This window comes from Cynara cardunculus, assembly GCF_001531365.2.
Source record: "Cynara cardunculus var. scolymus isolate 2C chromosome LG 10, CcrdV1, whole genome shotgun sequence".
Lineage (NCBI taxonomy): Eukaryota > Viridiplantae > Streptophyta > Magnoliopsida > Asterales > Asteraceae > Cynara > Cynara cardunculus.
This window is the reverse complement of record NC_037537.1, coordinates 11,827,466-11,835,003: the sequence shown is the minus strand read 5'-3', so window position 1 is coordinate 11,835,003 and position 7,538 is coordinate 11,827,466.

Below are 7,538 nucleotides of genomic sequence, written 5' to 3'. Positions count from 1 at the left end.
ATAGTGCAAGAATTGTATTTTGAATTTTTGGACCATGTATTATGTATTGATAAATTCTTGTACTATGGGACCTATGTGGTGTATAAACATGTATTTCTTATGTATGAATTATATGTTACATGCAATGTGTGGAATGGGGTGTTACAGAATGTGGTATCAGAGCCTGAGTTTAAGGGATTTAGGTAATTAACAGCATGATACCTAGACTTACTGTTTCATTGCATATTAAGGGTCCCGGACATAGTTAGCACCATTGGAAATAAATATGATGGTTGAAAGGACAGTGTGTAAGGTAAATTTTAATTACATTTAGCTAGTGTAATTATGAATTTACAGGTACATATCTGAACTTGAATACTTTATTATATTTGGGAATGTGAATACGTGATCATTAACATTAAAAACTGCAGATGTCTAGCCGAACGCAGAGATCTGAAAGAACGGCCCGTCCAGAGTCTGAGGAAAGAGAAGAATCAACTGTTAATCTTCCAACAAGTACTTCTGGAAATAGAGGTTGGGGGAGAACTAGAGGAAGAGGCAGGGGGAGAAGTCAGTCACAGGGAAGGGGTCGGACTGAAATACACTCTGAACGGTCAGGGTATCACTAGCTAAAGGTCAGGAAAGAAGACATCGCTGCAACAGCTTTCCGGACTAGGTACAGGCATCACGAATTTCTAGTTATGCCATTTGGCTTAACTAATGCGCCTGCAACCTTTATGGATTTGATGAATAAGGTATGTAAGGAATATCTTGATAAATTCGTTATTGTATTTATCATGATATTCTTATATACTTTAAAATTGAAGAGGAACAGGCAAAATATCTTCGTCTGATATTGGAATTATTGAAAAGAGAAAAGTTGTATGCGAAGTTGTCCAAGTGTGAGTTCTGGTTAAGGGAAGTTCAGTTCTTGGGTCATGTTATATCAGAAGCAGGGGTGAAGGTAGATCCAGCTAAAATAGAAGAAGTTGAAAAATGAGAGGCCCCAAAGACTCCTTCTGAAGTCCAAAGCTTTTTGGGATTGGCAGACTATTATCGTAAATTCATTCAGGACTTTTCTAAAATAGTCGTGCCATTGATCAAACTGACTCGAAAGGACGTCAAATTTCAATGAGAGGAAGAACAACAAAAGACTTTCCAACTGTTAAAAGAACATCTATGCAGTGCGCCAGTGTTGACTCTACTAGAGGCATCAGAAGATTTTGTGGTATACAGTGATGCTTCGAAACTGGGATTACGATGTGTTTTGATGCAAAGAAGAAAGGTAATTTCTTATGCGTCAAGACAATTGAAGGACCATGAAAAGCAATATCCAACTCATGATATGGAATTAGCTGCGATGGTGTTTGCTTTGAAAATCTGGAGGCATTATCTTCTGGGGACAAAGTGCCACATCTATACTGATCATAAGAGTCTGCAACATTTGTTCAGCTAGAAAGAACTGAATATGCGACAGCATCGGTGGATTGAACTTGTAAATGACTATGATTGTGAAATCCTCTACTACTCAGGGAAAACCAATGTGGTAGCTGACGCATTGAGTAGAAAAGAAAGAAGTGGGACTATTAAAGCCGTGGCAATGAGAATAAGTCTAGTTCCTTATATTCATAAAGAGATTCTGAGATGTCAGAAGGAAGCTATGAAAGAAGAACTTGTCAGGTCAGAAAAGTTGGGTAAGATGATTTCGACTTTGGAACCGAACAATGAAGGAATTATGTGCTTTCAAGGGCGAATTTGGGTACCATGTTTTGGGGATATCAGGAGTACTATACTAAATGAAAGCCATAAGTCCTGATATTCTATTCATCCAGGTACCACTAAGATGTACAGGGATTTGAAACCTTTTTATTGGTGGCCCAGATTGAAGAGAGACAGAGCCAGAAATGTGGAACAGTGTATAACTTGTCTACAAGTTAAGATTGAGCATCAAAAGCCGCATGGAAATCTTCAATCTTTGGAAATTCCTGTATGGAAATGGGATCACATTACAATGGATTTCATCATGAAGTTATCTCGAACTCCAAAGGGGTATGATGCGATCTAGGTAATTGTTGATCGCCTATCTAAATCTGCGCATTTTCTATCTATAAGAGAAAATTACTCTTTAGAAAAGCTGGCTCAGGTTTATATCAAAGAGATTGTAACCAGGCACGGAGTTCCCGTATCTATTATCTCTGATAGAGATAGTCGTTTCACTTCAAAGTTCTGAGAAAGTTTGTAGAAAGCTCTAGGGTCTGAAATCCGACTAAGCACTGCCTATTATCCACAAACTGACGGGCAAAGTGAAAGAACTATCCAGACTCTTGAAGACATGCTGAGAAGTTGTATCATTGACTTTGGGGGTTCATGGGAAGATCATTTACCACTGATAGAGTTAGCGTATAATAACAGTTACCATTCCAGCATCCAAGCGGCACCATATGAAGTGTTGTATGGACGTAAATGTTGAATGTCGTTGTGTTGGAACAAGGTAGGTGAGAGGCAATTAACGGGTCCTGAAATTGTTCAAGAAACTTCAGAAAAGATTGAACAGATCCGTGAAAGAATCAGAACCACACAAGACCTCCAGAAAAGTTATGCTGATAATCGTCGAAAGCCGATTGAGTTTTGTGTAGGTGATCTTGTAATGTTAAAAGTGTCTCCATAGAAAGGTGTTATCAGATTTGGAAAGAAAGGTAAGCTCAGTCCAAGGTATATCGGACCGTTTAGAATTTGTAAACGAATTGGGCCAGTAGCATATCAGTTAGAGCTACCAGAAGAGCTTAGTCTGATCCACAACACTTTCCATGTCTCAAACTTGCGAAAATGTTTAGCTAATCCAAGCCTTGCGGTACCGCTAACAAAGGTTAAACTAGACAGTAAGCTGAACTTTGTGGAAACAACAGAAGCCGTGAATGACCGAAAGATCAGGGTGTTGAGAAACAAAGAAATTAGTTTAGTTAAAGTACAGCGAAAGTTTCACAAAGAATCAGAAGCAACTTGGGAATTGGAATCGAAAAAAAATCATAGTACCCGTGGCTCTTTGATTAAAGGAATTCCGGGACAGAATTCTTTTGAAGGGTGGATAATGTGATAACTGGATCCTGGTTATCACCCGAGGTATTAATATGTGATTATTTGATAAATGATTATGTGACAGCATGATAAATTGGTATATTGATCATGCAAATATGTGAAATTGTGTGCATATGAATGTATGCATAAATATGTGCATGAGTGTATACATAGATATATAATGGTATGAATGGATGTATGCATGCATGTGAAGGCTGTAGTAGCCGACCTTCCTATTAAAGAAGGGCATAAAAAGGAGGGTGAAGCCTCCCATTGTCTTTTCTTGCAAAAATTAAGAGAAAGTGTGCGATTTAGAAAAAGTGGTGATCGGATTTCTTTCTTACTGGATTCAAGAAGTAATTCTCAAAAGTATTATCAAAAGGTGAGTGGTTTATCATTTTATTTCAATTATGAAGTAATTTCCCTTGTTTTGATTAATATTTGTTTTGAAAATTTGGTTACCCGGTTTAGACTTAAACCGGACAAAACATGAGCGATTTAAGGTTAAATCGCTTGATGTATCGACTGGTATAGCCTTAAATCGGACAAAAGGTCATACGATGTAAGGTGTTAATGGGATTTGAGAAATATAAATCGGATAAGAATATTGAACGGAGAAGTAGGAATACGACTAAGAGGTGTCTAGATTGTTAAATCGGACAAAGCCTCGAGAGTGTTGCCCAGATTGTTAAAATCGGACAAAAATCTTGTGTTGTCCGGATTGTTAAATCGGACAAGATATATATATATATATATCTATGTGTGTGTGTGTGTGTTGACCGGATCGGTTAAACCGGCCAAGGCTTGATCGGAGATGAAATCCGGCCAAGTCTATGTTGACCGGATTTGCACTTTGACTTATGCACTGTTTATATAAATTGTTATTTTTATTATCATTTTTATATAAAATGGGAATTTTTAATAAAGATGATTTTGAACTAATAATATTCCATTGGAACATTTATGACTGCGGTCTGTTCAATATGGAATTGTTTTGTGAAATGTTTTGATGAGAAAATAAGGGTGGCATACCAAGGAGAGGTGTACCATGGGATAAGGGTGGCATATCGAGGAGAGGTGTACCTTTGGATATAAGGGTGGCATTTGTATGTGTATTATGTGATATAATCTTACTATTATATCTTTTAAGATTACCGTGGTCTGGAATCTTTATTTCTTTCCGATTTAAAGGTTTAGGATTAGGGTTTTTATTGGAAATCATAGTCTGGATGTTATTGAGGAGGAAATAACAGGTTTGGCCTGAAACTTTGAATAAATCTTGTTTAATTAGAAAGATTTAAAAGTGGCACTATGATATACCTGGTCAGTACAAACCTATTTGGGTTCGATGTATTATTTGCAAACAGAGAGTTTGACTTGAAAAGTGAAAAGATATTGTGTTCTTACTTGTTCATATATTTGTTATATATATGAAAAGTTGTTTTACATAAAAGTTTTGGTGATATTCACCCTGCAATAACATAAAAAGGGGAAACTCACTAAACCTTTCGGTCTAACCCTCGTTTTGTGATTTTAAATATGTGTTGCAGGAGGTTCAGACGGTAAAGGGAAAGGAAAATTGTGATATTTTCCTAAATGCATATTTGGTAGAAGATTTGGCTATGTTATGTATAGTTTTGTTAGCTGAATATGAAATAGTGCAAAAATTGTATTTTGAATTTTTGGACCATGCATTCTGTATTGATAAATTCTTGTACTAAGGGACCTATGTGGTGTATAAACATGTATTTCTTATGTAAGAATTATATGTTACATGCAATGTATGGAATGGGGTGTTACACTTTGTGGCTTCCTTAATTTTGTCAAAACTCCTCTGAGCCATAACGCTTGACATCCAGCCATAGATAACGGGATATATTGAAGGCAACTATTTTTTGTTTTTCCTTTTCCAAGAAACGGCACCAGAACCCATACTAAAACATACCCATAGGTGCTTCTGTTGTCATCTAAATTGCCTCCATAATCACTATCATTGAATCCTCTTATGAAAGATTAAATTGACTTCTCATAGACAATACCATGGTTAAGGGTTCCTTTCTCAAAATGTAGAATGCGTTTACCTGCTTCCCAATGGCTCCTTTTGGGGGTTTCCATATAACTACTGACTATGCTTACAGAGTATATGATGTCGGGCCTCGTGACAGTGAAGTACATCAAACATCAAACTAGGCTTCTGTATAAACTCGGGTCCACATCTTCTTCATTGTATCTTTGAAAACTTAGCACCAAATTCCATAGAAGTAGGAGCAAGAGCAAAATTACACATGTTTAACCGATCAAGCATATCCTTTGCATATTTCTGTTAGGTAATGGACACCTTGTTGTTTTCTTGCTTTACCTCTATACCTAGGAAGTAGTGTTGGAGCCCAAGGTCACTCATTTCAAATTCTGCTTCATGGGATTCTTGAACTCTTCTATCATCTCATGTGCGTTTCCCGTAAATACAAGGTTATCAAAATCTAAACACACTATCAAGATCTTACTTGCACAAGTCTTGATGAAAAGAATGTTCAAAAAAACATTTTACGAAACCATGTTCAGCAAATTAGTTATCTATCCTACTATACCTGGCACGGGGTGCCTATTTTAAGCCATATAAAGCTTTCTTAAGATGGCATACCTTGCATTCCTCTCATTTCTTCACATAGCCCATAGGTTGTCCGATATAGACATCCTCTTTAAGGAATCCATTCAAAAAGGCCGACTTCACGTCCATTTGGTGGACTTTCCAAGCATTTTGAGCTGAAAGGCTAACATAAAACGTATGGTTTCAAGTCACAGGAGCAAAAACTTCTTGATAATCAATTATCAAATTTTTGCTTGTACCATTTAACCACGAGTCCTGCCTTGTGCTTATCAATTTCTCCCCTTTCATTCAGTTTTGTCTTATATATCCACTTCAACCCAGTAGGCTTTTGACCTTTAGGTGGATCAACTAAAGTCCAAGTCTCATTTTTTAAGATTGAATTAATCTCATTGTACATTGCATCTCTCCATTTTTTTTATTTGTGTGCTGCCTCATAACTTAGGGGATCCGCATTAGAAAAGACAGCATAATCACTCATGTCTTCAAAGTTCAACCCTTGTGTTCTTAGATATAAATCATTTAGCCTTTGTGTTCCTCTTGGACTAACTTCAGGAGATGAATTATTCGTGGAGTCAAAACATGACGCATGATTAGGGTTTAGGCTTCCTTCCTTACTATTAATTTGGTTTGGGGTGTTAACCGGTGGTGGTATGCTGATTTCAACGTCATGATCATTAGAGTCATGGTTCTTGTCTTCCTCTTCAACCACTATGCACGTACCTTTCCCATCACTAGTTAATCCATCCCATGGTTTTCCTTCATCAAACTCTACATCCCTGCTCACGACTACCTTTTGAGTTACGGAGTTATATAATTTATATGCTTTGGAATTTTCACTATACCCGACGAATATGGTTTTCTCCGATTTGTCTTCCAGCTTTCCTCTTTTCTGATCAGGTATGTGTGCGTAGGCAATGGAGACGAAAATCTGAAGATGACTTATCTCCGGTTGAAATCCATTCCAAGATTCTTCGGGGTGATGTTGTCAAGACTTTTTGTAGGGGCTCTATTCATAAGATATGTTGCACATGAAATGGCTTATGCCCAAAATATGTTTGGTAGTTTCTTTGCTTTCATCATGCTCCTGGCCATTTCAACCATTTTTCTATTTTTCCTTTCCGCTGTTATGGGGTGTAACTTGTAGTCAACTAGTGGTGTATGTCATTTTCCTCTAAGAACTTTTGTATATTTAAAGCAATTTACTGTCCCCCATGGTCAGATCTCAAGCATTTGATCTTGTGATTGCTTTGATTTTCAACCAAGGCTTTGAAAGTCGTAAAATGTTCATACGTTTCTGATTTTTCTCTAAAAAAATAAAACCATATCTTTCTGCTATAATCGTCTATAAAGGTCAGGATATACTTACTTCCATCGATTTATGTTGTTCTTGTAATAACCCCCAAACACCACATTTGCATATAACACATATTTCATTGCATAGAAATACATACTAAACCACAATGGTCCCATTAGTACAAGGATTCTTATATGTACAGAATCTACATGTGAGAAATTCCAAAATAAAATCCTGTATTATCACATGTATAACAACATGTATCTTCCAAAATAAGCAATCTCATGCAGATCTTCAAAAGCATATATCAAGTAAGGAAAATAATCACATTTTCCCATTCCCCTTAATATCCCTAGACCTCGCAGTTCCTGCATTGCATATTTTTAAAACAGAAAAGAAGGGTTAGAACAGAAGGGTCTAGTGAGTAAATCCCTTTTTGCATATGCAGGGTGTTAAACACCAAAATATGATAAAATAACTTTGCTCAGAATATTTGCATTTCAGCCCAATAATGTAGCTCTCAATATGATAAATGATAAGATCAACTTATTAATATCAGTTCTTGATGCAAATGCACTTATT